The following is a 14,484-nucleotide window of genomic DNA, read 5'->3' as shown; positions in this document are numbered from 1 at the left end:
TTGGTTGTGTTGTTGATTGTGCCGCATGCGGAATTTATGATGCTTTATCACTACGTTGCATGCTTGGTTGTGGTGCCCTGTTTACTTGTCTTGGGGCAAATGGTCCCCTCGTCTTGTTTTCTTGCCTGTTTTTAAGTGCATCGCATGATTGATGGTGGTTCACTGGCGATTCTTGATTGTGTCTGTGTGGTCTGTTATCCTTGTTCTTCTTGATTGATTTATTCCCAATGAAGTGTAATTAGTTTAAGGTTTTGGTGCAACACCCTGATGAGCAACTCTTGACGTGATTTGTCCGGTAGATGCTAAGGGGAGTGTTTTCAGTGCAATTTCCTAATATCTGTCTCTGTTTTGAATTGTTTGGTTGGTTGTTGAGTTTCTGATAGTCTGGGTCTCTGCTCCTCTAATGATTTCATTATGAGCATGGGAAACCACACGAGAACATTTTGGATCACCTCCAAAAGTGCAATCTCGTGAATTATGGCCCATCTATTAAGAGCGAAAATAACTTGATCCCAAAAAAGAAGAAGAGAGAAGTGTAATATGAAAAGTGAAAGAATATGAAAAAGGAATGAGATATGATTGTAAAGAAAATTGCATTAGGAAATTCACCCTTAGCGGAGAATTGGGTCTGATCGGATTGAGTTGTATCACCTTGTTGTTGCACTTTTAAATCTTAGCTTTGAACATTTGATTGGGGGGCATTGATATCTTGAAGGACTTGGATTGGTTTGTGTTTGCTTGGTGAGCAGAATCGCTTGTGGATTTTCTTTCGATTTTGTGTTTGTTGCTTGAGGACAAGCAATGATTTAAGTGTGGGGGGGTTGTTTACCTCGTTTTTGGGTAGTTTTTGCGTATGTTTCTGCTGTGCATTCGAGCATGTTCCATATCTTTTTGCCCTATTTTTCACGTGCTCGATGATCTTTTTGGGTGTGCTATTGTCGTGTGCAGGATTCGTGAGTTGTCAAGCGTTTTCGGCTAGTTTGGAGCAGTTTTGGAGTCTGGCTCACGGCCGCCGCCGTGCCACGACGGCCGCCGTCGAGACGGCGGCCGCGGCCCCACGGTGCGGGCCGTGCGATTTCTTGGAGAATCTGCGAAAGGCACCCACGGCGGCGCCGTCCCACGGCGGCCGCCGTCCCTGGTGTTTCGGCAGTTACGGTTTTTCCGTGTTTAAGCCCATTTTTAGGGTTTTTCACCTCATTCTCGATCCCAGTAGCCTCTAAGGCGATTTCCACCATTTTCCTTTGGTTTTTAGAGTTTCAAAACATTAACAATTGCTTTTGGATTCATTGGATCGTTATTTTATGTCAATCAACATTCATCGGATTAGCTTCTTGGATCGCTACATTTTGTAAGAACTCATTTGATTTTCTTGGCTTATATGAATCCCTTGGTTATTTGAATCCTTTGTTTTATGCTTTTGATGAGTGTGATGATTTGAGATCGTTGTTGTTGAATCTTGATAATTTACGTGATTTGTAGTTCGTTATTGTTGCCTACGGTTTCCTCTTATTGGTGAATGTTTAAGGATTTCTTTTATGGTGATTAAGGTTTTCTTTGAACTTGAATCGGATGCTTGATTTAGTTTTCATGCCTAGGGAGCAATTGATTGTTGGTTAAGAGTTTATGATCGCTTTGTTTAGAGTACTAGCTTAAAACCCTAGTCGATAGGTTTAATGTTTAATCTTTATGTTCTTAGTTGTTTCATATCTACTGCATTAGTTAATGTTTATTGCTTCCTTCCGTTTAAGTTGTGGTGATTAGAGTGCGAGATAGTGTCAGACCCAACTACCCGATTAGAGTGTTTAGGTTTCCTTTCCGTTTCGTGTGAGTAATACAATTAAAGCCCTGCTAAGCTTTCCGTGTGAGACGACTTGAGTCACCTTACCGCCCTAGGACGACCTCGTATAAATTCGAGTCCATCCGCTAGGTGTTTTTGGATGAGTCAAATTTTAAACCAAAACACCAAAGGGATTGACTCGCAATCGTACGAGGTCGTCCTAGTGTAATAAGCTAACCCAAGTCGTCTCTCAAGGAAGGCTAAGCAGGGCTTTGATCATGCTACGCACAGAAAACAGGAAATAAACCTAAACACTCTAATCAGAAGTTTGGGTCTAACATTCTCTCTCCGATTAACTAATGCGTAATTAAAATAAAGCATATAAAACTAACTAGACCAAATATAGGAAGCAGATTAAGAACGCAGGAAAACTAGTAAACCTAGGGTTCTAAACTAGCAATCTAGAAAGCAATAGTTAATTCAACAATCATAAACAACGATTATCTAGGCGAGATAAAAGAATAAACAATTCATCAAATAAACTCGAAGCAACAATAATCTATGCAAAGGAAATAAACTAGCATTCAATCCTATAGAAAACATTAACTGAGTTCTTACAACGAGTACGATCCAAAACTTCAATCCAATGTAATGAAAACTAACATGATCTTCAATCCACAAAGCCAAAAGATGTTTGTTGATGTTTTAACTACTCTAAAACTAAGGGAAATCAAGTAAAAATCGCCTAGGAGGCTGCTGGGGTCGAGAGTGGGGTGAAAAACCCTAAAAATCGACTTTTAAATGGAAAAAACGCGCCCAGGGACGGCGGCGCCGTGTATGCCTTTCAAAGACTGCAATGCGCAGCGTTTTTGTTTTGGTCCGTTCTCCCTCATTTCAAGTCGGATTTTGGATCCGTTTTCGCCTACGAACTTATATCGAGACGAACTTCGATTCTTCTTCAGACCAATCAACTAAATTCGGACTTTAGTTTTGTCCACATATCAATCAATTTGAGCATAAAATCCTGAGACAACAAAATTAGCACAAAAGCTCAAATCAATCAACTCTTGAGTGAAAGAGACCAAAATAAAAGTCAATATAAGACGTAAACAGCCACAAATGCATCACAAAATAGGGCTAAACAATTCCCCCACACTTGATCCTTTTCTTGTCCTCAAGCAAAGTCACGACACCAAAAGATAGTTCACAAGAAAATTTCCTCACCATTCACATCTCCAACCAATCTAAGTCTCTTAGCCATTCACATTCCTCACGAGATGTTCATTGTTAAGATTTGAAGAAGCAACAACCACATGATACAATTCAATCCGATCAGACCCAATTCTCCGCTAGAGATGAATTCCCTAATGTGATTGCCTTTATAATCAAATCCCATTTTCCTTGAAGATGATAAACAATCAAACCAAATCTAATTTTATACATCTTTCTTTTCAAGGTGATGTTATTCCATTCTCAATAGATGGGCCAACTTTCGTGAGATCAACACTTTTGGAGGTAATCCAAAATGTTCTCACGTGGTTTTCCATGCTCATAACACTACCGTAAGAGGAGCAGAGACCCAGAGCTATAGAAAACTTCACAACAAACCAACATTCAAACTCAAGGGATAAGATCGTAGGCTATCACAATGAAAACACTCCCTCTAGCATCTACCGGACAAATCACGTCAAGAATAGCTCATAAGGGTGTTGCATCCAAAACATTAAACAACTTACATCAAGAGAGGAATATGCATAGCCTGAGAGACAAAGATAGCAACCAAGCCAACACAAAGCATGAAATTTACTTGTGAACAAATCATCAAAGTGTGCATTATTACTTGAAGCCAAACTACAATCAAGATAAAGGAGACCATTTGCCCCGCACAAGAAAGCCCAAAATCACAACAAAAAGGCACCCACAGGATCAACAAACACCCCCCCCACACTTAAAATCTAGCACTGTCCTCAGTGCTCGCAAAAAGAGGGGTGAAAGAGAAAAACTTCCCTGAATATCGATCCAAGTGGCGAGCCCGTAGTTTCCCACGGTGTCTGCCTATCTCTCATCCATAGAACAAACAATCTCCAACGCACGAACCTGCACCCAACAACAGAAAAAACAGAAACACAAACCCAAACAAAACGAAAGAAAAATGAAAACAAGAAAAAGCAAGAAAACATGGGTTGCCTCCCATGCAGCGCTAGTTTTTAAGTCGCCAGCCCGACTAAGAGAACCCCTTAACCAAAATCCGATTGAAGCTCTAGCTGCCTTAACGCCCTTGTAAACACGTCTTCTTGGATTGCAGTTGCGGGTCCTCCAAATGAGCGCTCCATGCTCATATCATGAGATGGTTTTCTATCCACACATCCAAGGAGATCGAGTGACACAACCTCATCAAGCTTCTCTTCCAGTAGCAAGGCACACAGAAGGCCTTGCTCTTTATCATCTTCCTCTTGCAGCTTATCCAGGAATTCTTGCTCAATCTCACTTTCATCTTGCAAGTTAGCAAGAAATTCTTCCACGATCTCGTCCTCTTCCTGTAGCTTATTAAGGAATTCCTGCACAATACAATCCTCATCCAAAGCATCAAATGTTTCAACATAAGAGCAGTTTTGAATTAAGGAAGTTGGGGTAGTAGGTTTTTTATCAAAAGCTGAGAATGTTACAGCTCTACCTGCCCCTGCCATACTCACAGTTCCCGTACTCACATCGATGCGAGTATGGGTGGTAGCCATAAAAGGTCGGCCAAGCAGCACGAGATGCCCATTCTCGCCTCTAATCCCTTTTCCCACATTAAGGACAACAAAATCAGCCAAAACACTAATCCCCCTCACAACAACCTCAACATCCTCAACAAGGCCCCGTGGGCTACTAATGGAGCCGTCAGCTAGCTCTATTTTCATATTCGTGCATTTAAGCTCTTTATTACCCAATTTCTCAAAAATATCAAGCGGCATCAAATTGACTGCCGCGCCCAAATCGAGCATTCCCAAAACCTTGTCAACCCCACCTAAGCTAATATAAAAAACAAAGCTACCTGGATCTCCTTGCTTGGGTGGTGGTTGGTCTGGTGCAACAGTGACAGGTGGCAGTGGCTCACTGGGGAGTTGGATAGCCTTGATTGCTTCCACGGTTTTGCTTCTCCATTTCCCCATGGTTATTGGGGCATTTTCCTTGACTACCGCCATGGCATGAGCTTGATGCGGATGTTCGTCTTGATTTGGAAACTTCCCAGTTGGTTGTTGTTGCTGCAACTGATTCAAGGCCCCCGTTAGTTGCTCAACTGTAGTCTCGAGGCGCTTGATGGTAGCACTCTGAGCCTCCATCGCCTGTTTGCTAGCTTGCATCTGATCCTCAAATAAGGGGCCTGGAGGTTGGTGCTGCTAAGGTGGGTAAAATTGCTGCTGGTTCTGATAACCCATAGGCTGCTGGAATTGACAGTATTGAGAACTCTGCACGTGTCCTTGCATGTGACCCTGGAGTTGCCTACTCGCATACCCTTGTGCAACAAAGACTTCTACTCCTCTTTCATAAGTACGCTCGCCCATCCTATGGCACTCGTTGGCTCCATGGCCATAATCACCACAAATGCCACAACTCTCAACAATGGGCTCACGGGCTGGAGGTGGTTCCACCTTACTCATTTTTAGCTGCTGCATCTCCCTCATGATCTCAGCAACCTGCTGCAGCTCATAGTTAGGTGCCACTGCACTAGCTTCAATTTTCCTTCCTCGGACCGGCTTCTGCTGCGAGCTCTCAGCTAGGGTCTTGAAAATCTCCTTTAGCTCATCGGGAGTCTTCCTCGCAATGTTACCTCCTGTCGTGCTATCCACCATAAATTGAGAAGTCTGCAGCAACCCATCATAAAAGAGTTGCATCAACATCACTGGGGTTAACTGATGCTGCGGGCATTGGCGGAGGAGCTCCTGGAATCTCTCCCAAGCCTCATGAAGTGGCTCATCGGCTCCTTGAACAAAGTTCATGATTTGAGTTCTAATCTCTTGTGTCTTGTGATTTGGGTAGAACTTCAACATAAACTTCTCACAGGCCTCTCCCCAAGTAGTGATAGAACTAGGCGGTAAGGAGAGAAGCCAAGTCCTTGCCCGATCCTTAAGTGCATACTGGAAACATTTAAGCTTCAGCTGATTTTCTGTGATCTCCAACAGTGGAAAAGTTTGCACTTGGGTGCAGAATTCCCGGATAAACTGCAGGGCATCTTCATTCGGCAGCCCATAAAAGAGGGGGAGCATACTTGAATCATTGGGCTTCAGGTTGTAATTCCTGACTGCAGTGGGGAGCGCAATAGCTGAGTTCGTGGCCTCTATGACAGGCCGGGTAAAATCCCCCATGTACTGCAATTTTCTTCCTGCCATCTTCTCAACTCCAACGCTAGACAAAAGAGACTCGGTACCCTCTCCTAGGCTTCAAGCACCTCGCGTGCACGGTGAGTGTTGTCAAGTAGAATGCCAAATTCCAGTTAAGACTTTAACTCCCTAGCAACACAACACTCAATAAAACAGATCAAACGCACCGGTGGGAGAAAGAAAATAACCGAGCAAAAATAAAAATAAAATAAACACAGAAAACAAAGTAGCACAACCAAACGCCTAAAGCCTTCCCCGGCAACGGCGCCAAAATTTGACTCAACCCAAAACACCTAAGGGATTGACTCGCAATCGTACGAGGTCGTCCTAGTGTAATAAGCTAACCCAAGTTGTCTCTCAAGGAAGGCTAAGCAGGGCTCTGATAATGCTACGCACAGAAAACAGGAAATAAACCTAAACACTCTAGTCAGAAGTTTGGGTCTGACGTTCTCTCTCCGATTAACTAATGCGTAATTAAAATAAAGCATATAAAACTAACTAGACCAAATATAGGAAGCAGATTAAGAACGCAGGAAAACTAGTAAACCTAAGGTTCTAAACTAGCAATCTAGAAAGCAATAGTTAATTCAACAATCATAAACAACGATTATCTAGGCGAGATAAAAGAATAAACAATTCATCAAATGAACTCGAAGCAACAATAATATATGCAAAGGAAATAAACTAGCATTCAATCCTATAGAAAACATTAACTGAGTTCTTACAACGAGTACGATCCAAAACTTCAATCCAATGTAATGAAAACTAACATGATCTTCAATCCACAAAGCCAAAAGATGCTTGTTGATGTTTTAACTACTCTAAAACTAAGGGAAATCAAGTGAAAATCGCCTAGGAGGCTGCTGGGGTCGAGAGTGGGGTGAAAAACCCTAAAAATCGACTTTTAAATGGAAAAAACGCGCCCAGGGACGGCTGCCGCCGTGGGACAGCGGCGCCGTGTATGCCTTTCGCAGACTGCAATGCGCAGCGTTTTTGTTTTGGTCCGTTCTCCCTCGTTTCAAGTCGGATTTTAAATCCGTTTTCGCCTACGAACTCGTATCGAGACGAACTTCGATTCTTCTTCAGACCAATCAACTAAATTCTGACTTTAGTTTTGTCCACATATCAATCAATTTGAGCATAAAATCCTGAGACAACAAAATTAGCACAAAAGCTCAAATCAATCAACTCTTGAGTGAAAGAGACCAAAATAAAAGTCAATATAAGACGTAAACACCCACAAATGCATCACAAAATAGGGCTAAACAGGCTTCATGAAATTTAGCCCTAAATTGAATGGGCTTTTACAATTTAGGAGTAATTAGTATTTTAATTAGAGAAAAAAGTTATATATAAAAAAAAAACTAGGATTCTCTACGCTCACGCACGCACGCACCCACCCAAGCTCTCCATCTCCTCCTCTCCCGTCCTCTCCATCTCTTGGCCTTGCCCTTCGCCATCTCAGATTCTCAGTTGAGGAGCAGACAGACGGCAACAACAGAACAAAGCATATAGCAGCAGTTAAGATTTTAAAGATTTATTAGTAGTTAAGATAGCAGAACAAAGACTTTCGACTTTAATAGCAGAACTTATTAGTAGTTAAGATAGCAGAACAAAGCTGAGAGCAGCAGTTAAGATTTTCGACTTTAATTTAAGATTTTAAAAACTTATTAGTAGTTAAGAACTTTTGTGTTTTGGAATAATTGTTATGTTTTTAAGTGTTTTGGAATATTTGCTATGTTTTTATGTGTTTTATGATATTAGGTATGATTTATGTGTGTTTATGAATTCCATTTTTTTTTCCGCCTCACCCGTTTCGAAACTTACGCCTCGTGAGACAGACGAAAAATGTTTCGCCTCACAAAACGTACTTTAAAACATTGCCAATACTTTTCATGAGATGGGCAACCGTTGAACGAATTTGCATGGAATCAACCAAAAACCCTTAATGAAATGTTTGGGAAAATGAACCAAGTGCAAACAGATTACACCCCTGAAAAAGAAGCTAAAACATCGGTTTCCGCAGGAGACAAAGATGATTCTGATGCAGATGATGAAGAATATAATCCTGCGAACTAGCCAGGAACAGATCCTGATGCCTCTGACGATTTATCAGACGATGATGTTATAGATTTTATGGTAGCCGAGCGATCAAGGAGAACACATCAAGAAAATACGACCCCCGAGACCGATAATCTAGCTAATAGGTAAGTTTCATTTATTTCAATGGACGTGACTGCTTCACTCGTTCGTGAGAGTGACCCATCCAGAGTTGTGGATCTGGCGAAAAATTCTTTTTACAATAGTAAAGAAGAATTATTCCTTGCTGTTAGGTTATGGAATATGAAGCATGACGCATAGGGAAAAGTTGACCGCTCAGATAGAGACGCGTGTATTTCAAATGTAAGCACTCTGCAAAAGTGCAAATTTGATTTGCGTGCATCATGTCATAGCGAAGGAATGTAGGGAGTTCATAAATTTAAAGAGCATTAACTTGAAGGGGAATCAGACCGAGTTGCATGAATCAAGGCACATTCTATGGTGGTTGCAGCGTATGTGGCCAGAAGAATACGCGATGATCGTGAGATCATTAAGCCGAAATCAATTATAGTCGAGTTGATACGTGAATTCGGCGTCAAAATCAAATATAATATCGCGCTGCGTGCAAGAAATCTCAGAATTGAGATGATGTACGATTGAATTGATGATTCATTCCTTCTGCTGCCAAAATATCTATATGCCTTACAGCAAGTGAATCCAAGTACAGTGATAGATTGGGAAGTAGACTCGGAGAGTCGGTTCATACATCTATTTGTTGCTCTTGGGGCTTCCATCGCACATTTCTAGTTTTCACTTCGACCTGTGATTGTGGTTGACGGTACACACTTAAAGGGGAACAACAATGGTCTTTTGTTCGTTGTTATGGCAAAAGAAGGAAACGAGCAAGTTTTCCCCTTGGCATTTGGTGTCGATCCGATCGAGAATGGTGATTCCTAAAAGTGGTTCATCTCACATGTGAGAGTAGCATACGGTCAACCCAACAAGCTATATTTAAATTAATATGTATTGCACCGAAACTTTCACGAAACATCTATATTTAAATTTAAAAAAAAAACACGAGTTAAATAATGCAATACACAAGTTGGAAGCTACATCGAGTGAGTTAAATGAGTATTATATGATGAGCTTCGACAATGGGGACCAATTTGATGTTAGATTCAAGGCTCCTGTACGCGTTGCCTCAAGATATGACATGACATTCAAGGTTCCTGTATATAAAGCAAAGAAAAAGACAATGGAAAAGTCCAAGAGTACAACTTCAAGGATGATCACAGCTGAGGGGGCACGACATGCGATGAAGCGCCGCCGACAGAGTACTCCACCTCTCACTACAGTAGAGCGGGGACAGACAAATAGAGTGTGTTGTCTGCACAGACGGCCTTGCCCAGACCACGAGGAGGGCACTAGCAGGGGTTATGACATTGAGGAGAGACTGAAGGCAATTTTGACTGATGAGTCTGATACAGGCTTTCTTGCTCCACTGATACAGAAAATAGGTAAGTTCTTCGTGCCACGACAGTCTAGAAGTCCTACACATCAATCGACATGGAGTCGTAGGATGCCCCTCGAGAGGCATGAGCAGGTTCACTCCCGCCATTCTCAGAGTCGTTCCCACCACTCGCGGGACAGGAGGTTCTCTCCCGGCACTCTCAAAGTCGCTCCCGCCACTCTAGGGAAGAGGAGAGTCGCTCTCACCAGCCACTGCCTCAGCATGTCCCTACCAATGAGGCTACTTCTTTGCAACCTCAGCATGTCCCCACCGAGGAGGCTATTTCTTTGCAGCCTCAGCATGCCCAGTTTACCAATCTCTTCAAGCTAGTGGAACCTGTGCAACACTCTCCTATCAAGGGAGCGCCTTACCGGACCTATATCCCACACGAGGTTTGTGATTTAAATTATCCTCACAAGGCCAATGGAGCGTCTCAGCCACGTGATAAGGTACACACACCTACTGTTGAGAGCGTCACTGGTCTTGATTTGGATGATTTTGAGGAGTTTGGGGAGGATGGGGATGAGGAGACGAGCGATAAGAGCTTAGGTCCTAGAGAGCGTAGACCGTCTGCTGCTGTTCGGACTCCTTTTAACGGTGAAAGTCCGTCTACTTCTGAGATATTGAGGAGACAGTGCAGACAGTTAAAAAGTAGTAGACCTGGAGCCATTGCGGTTGTGACTGAGACACTAGCTCATTTGAATCAAAATTTGTTCGACGATGTTGAGAATATTGACCTGGACTTCACCTAAGATGTAAGTTGTAATTCATAATTTGTATTGTGTTATATATATTTGTATTTTCTAACCTCAAATTTTATGCTTCACAGGTCATAGACCAATACGTGTTTTCTACTCGCATGCGTCTTCGGGAGATCAAAGGAAAAGTCATGTCTACAACAAGATACCCTTCATCAGCCTACAACAGCAAAAAATAAAAAGGTTTACTTAAAATTATGTAAACTTATTAGAAATAAGGATATGTAATACAATGTTTGTATCATACATCGCCATACTCCTGCAACAGTTCGTTGCTAATTTGCATGTTGTTATGTAAGGGATCTCATTTCACACCAGGATCCTTAATGAGGACCCGAAACATGAGATATCGGGTCCTCAATTGGTGAATCTTAACCGGTAAAAATTTATTTGGTGATGCACATCAAATTCACGGTTCAAATCAAAACAAAGCTGCGAGCGTGGTCGATTCGCAGATGTTGTGGACTGCCATCCCCAATGTTCGTTGTCGACCATCTTCAATAGCATTGTTAGAAATCTGTACTCCATTTTCTTACAAAATGAACTATCTCAACACCATTGATTTCATTCAACGCGCGATGTGGTACCCCGTCGATAGGGGGAACCGCGCATGGACGGCGGAAATGGAGTACAGATTCCTAACAAAGCTATTGAAGATGGTCGACAACGAACATTGGGGATGGCAGTCCACAACATCTGCAAATCGACCACGCTCGCAGCTATGTTCTGATTTGAACCGTTAATTTGATGTGCATCACCAGATAAATTTTTACCGGTTAAAATTCACCAATTGAGGACCCGATATCTCATGTTTCGGGTCCTCATTAAGGATCTGGTGTGAACTGGGATCCCTTGCATAACAACATGCAAATTAGCAACGAACTGTTGCAGGAGTATGGTGATGTATGATACAAACATTGTATTACATATCCTTATTTCTAATAAGTTTACATAATTTTAAGTAAACTTTTTTGTTTTTTGCTGATGAAGGGTATCTTGTTGTAGACATGACTTTTCATTTGATCTCCGGAAGACGCATGCCAGTGGAAAGCACGTATTGGTCTATGACCTGTGAAGCATAAAATTTGAGGTTAGAAAATACAAATATATAACACAATACAAATTATGAATTACAACTTACATATTGGGTGAAGTTCAGGTCAACATTCTCAACATCGTCGAAGAAATTTTGATTCAAATGAGCTAGTGTCTCAGTCACAACCGCAATGGCTTCAGGTCCACTACTTCTGAATTGTCTGTACTGTCTCCTCAATATCTCAGAAGTAGACGAACTTTCACCATTAAAAGGAGTCCGAACAGCAGTACACGGTCTACGCTCTCGAGGACCCAAGCTCTTATCGTCCGTCTCCTCATCCCCATCCTCTCCAAACACCTCAAAATCGTCCAAATCAACACCAATGACGCTCTCAACAACAGGTGTGTGTACCTTATCACGTGGCTGAGATGCTCCCTTGGCCTTGTGAGGAGAATGTAAATCACAAACCTCGTGTGGGATATAGGTCTGGTAAGGCGCTCCCTTGATAGGAGAGTGCTGCACAGGTTCCACCGGCTTGAAGACATTGGTAAACTGGGTATGCTGAGGCTGCAAAGAAATAGCCACATCAGTGGGGACATGCTGAGGTTGCAAAGAAGTAGCGTCATCGGTGGGGACATGCTGAGGCTGCAAAGAAGTAGCCTCATTGGTGGGGACATGCTGAGGCAGTGGCTGGTGAGAGTGACTCTGAGAGTGGTGGGAGCGACTCTGAGAGTGGCGGGAGAGAACCTCGTCTTCCCGAGAGTGGCGGGAGTGACTTTGAGAGTGGCGGGAGAGAACCTCCTATTCCTGAGAGTGGTGGGAACGACTCTGAGAATGGCGGGAGTGAACCTGCTCATGCCTCTCGAGGGACATCCTACGACTCCATGTCGATTGATGTGTAGGACTTCTACACTGTCGTGGCACGAAGAACTTACCCATTTTCTGTATCAGTCGAGCAAGAGAGCCTGTATCAAACTCATCAGTCAAAATTGCCTTCAGTCTGTCCTCGATGTCATAACACTTGCTAGTGCCATCCTCGTGGTCTGGGCAAGGCCGTCTGTGCACACAACACACTCTATCTGTCCCCGCTCTACTGTAGTGAGAGGTGGAGTACTCTGTCGGCGGCGCTTCGTCGCATATCATGCCCCCTCAGCTGTGATCATCCTTGAAGCTGTACTCTTGGACTTTTCCATTGTGTTTTTCTTTGCTTTCTGTACAGGAGCCTTGAATGTCATGTCATATCTTGAGGCAACGCGTACAGGAGCCTTGAATCTAACATCAAACTGGTCCCCATTGTCGAAGCTCATCATATAATACTCATATCTAACTCACTCAATGTAGCTTCCAACTTTTGTATTGCATTATTTAACTTGTGTTTTTTTTTAAATTTAAATATAGTTGTTTCATGAAAGTTTCGGTGCAGTACCTATTAATTTAAATATAGCTTGTTGGGTTGACCGTATGCTACTCTCACATGTGAGAGGAACCACTTTCAGGACTCATCATTCTCGATCGGATCGACACCAAATGCCAAGGGGAAAACTTGCTTGTTTCCTTCTTTTGCCACAACAACGAACAAAAGACCATTGTTGTTCCCCTTTAGGTGTGTACCGTCAACCACAATCACAGGTCGAAGTGAAAACTAGAAATGTGCGATAGAAGCCCCAAGAGCAACAAATAGATGTATGAACCAGCTCTCCGAGTCTACTTCCCAATCTATCACTGTACTTGGATTCACTTGCTTCAAGGCATATAGATATTTTAGCAGCAGAAGGAATGAATCATCAATTCGACCGTACATCATCTCAATTCCGAGATTTCTTGCACGCAACACAACATTATATTTGATTTTGACGCCGAATTCACGTATCAACTCGGCTATAATTGATTTCGACTTAATGATCTCACGATCATCGCGTATTCTTTTGGCCACATACGCTGCAACCACCATAGAATGTGCCTTGATTCATGCAACTTGGCCTAATTCCCCTTCACGTTAATGCTCTTTAAACTTATGAACTCCCCACATTTCTTCGCTGTGACATGATGCACACAAATCAAATTTGCACTTTTGCACAGTGCTTATATTTGAAATACACGCGTCCCTATCTGGACGGGTCACTCTCGCGAATGAGTGAAGTAGTCGCGTCCATTGAAATCAACGAAACTTACCTAATAGTTAGATCATCGGTTTCGGGGGTCGGATTTTCTTGATGTGTTCTCCTTGATCGCTCGACCATCATAAAATCTATAACATTATCGTCTGATAAATCGTCAGAGGCATCATGATCTGTTCTCGGCTGATTCGCAGGATCATATTCTTCATCATCTGCAAATTCCATGCAAATTCGTTCAATGGTTGCTCATCTCATGAAAAGTATTGGGGTGGAGGCGAACTCTGACAACCATGATACGGCGTATCATATTGATTGGATTGTGCTTCATATCCGTGTCTTGAAGGCTGGGCAAAGTCAAAAGAAGGCATGTACGCTTCTTCAACTGGACCATTGTTGTGCTCAACGTACAACATGAGATATTCGGCAGTTGCCAATAAGCTAACCAAGTCATCGTCGATAGTCAATCCACATTTCATTTCCTTATCAAATCGATTGGTCGCCAAATAATACAATTAATTGGTAGTTCGTACTCAATGAATGCGTCATCATAATGTTGTTAATGTTGTACGTCAGACTCACAACAGATTCGTTGATTAGGGGAAGGACCTTCGTAGGCCCGTCAATATATTATATATACCATTGAAAGCTCCGTTGTATCTCACATATATGTATTTCACGAATCTCACATATAAAACAACATAAAATATAATATTAAAATATACTTAAGTACGTAAAAAAACATCACAATTAGCACGAAATAGTGATTAGCCGCCCAAAAATCACTACCCGACGTCACTGACTTTGTGGTCGGCGACTAATGCCGCCGGCTAATGAGTTTTAGGCGGCTAATCACTTTTTCTCGTTTACCACACTCTTATACTA

At 42.4% G+C, this 14,484-nt stretch overlaps 1 protein-coding gene across 9 annotated transcripts in view; it reads left to right on the top strand.

Annotated features, from left to right (window-relative positions):
* LOC131015879 (uncharacterized) overlaps positions 1-14,484 on the top strand; it is a 33,212-nt gene that overhangs the window by 18,190 nt on the left and 538 nt on the right. For 7 of the 9 annotated variants that reach the window (XR_009098713.1, XR_009098712.1, XR_009098711.1 and 4 more), the window contains one exon: positions 949-1,401. The exons of 1 other annotated variant lie outside the window; for it this stretch is intronic. The gene's annotated coding sequence lies outside the window, so the exon portion shown is untranslated. Of the gene's footprint in view, positions 1-948; positions 1,402-12,981; positions 13,003-14,484 lie in introns of those variants that run through there. One more of the 9 variants, XM_057944345.1, reaches the window with a different exon arrangement.

The sequence above is a fragment of the Salvia miltiorrhiza genome, chromosome 3, assembly GCF_028751815.1.
Source record: "Salvia miltiorrhiza cultivar Shanhuang (shh) chromosome 3, IMPLAD_Smil_shh, whole genome shotgun sequence".
NCBI lineage: Eukaryota > Viridiplantae > Streptophyta > Magnoliopsida > Lamiales > Lamiaceae > Salvia > Salvia miltiorrhiza.
This window is presented reverse-complemented; position numbering and strand designations above follow the sequence as displayed.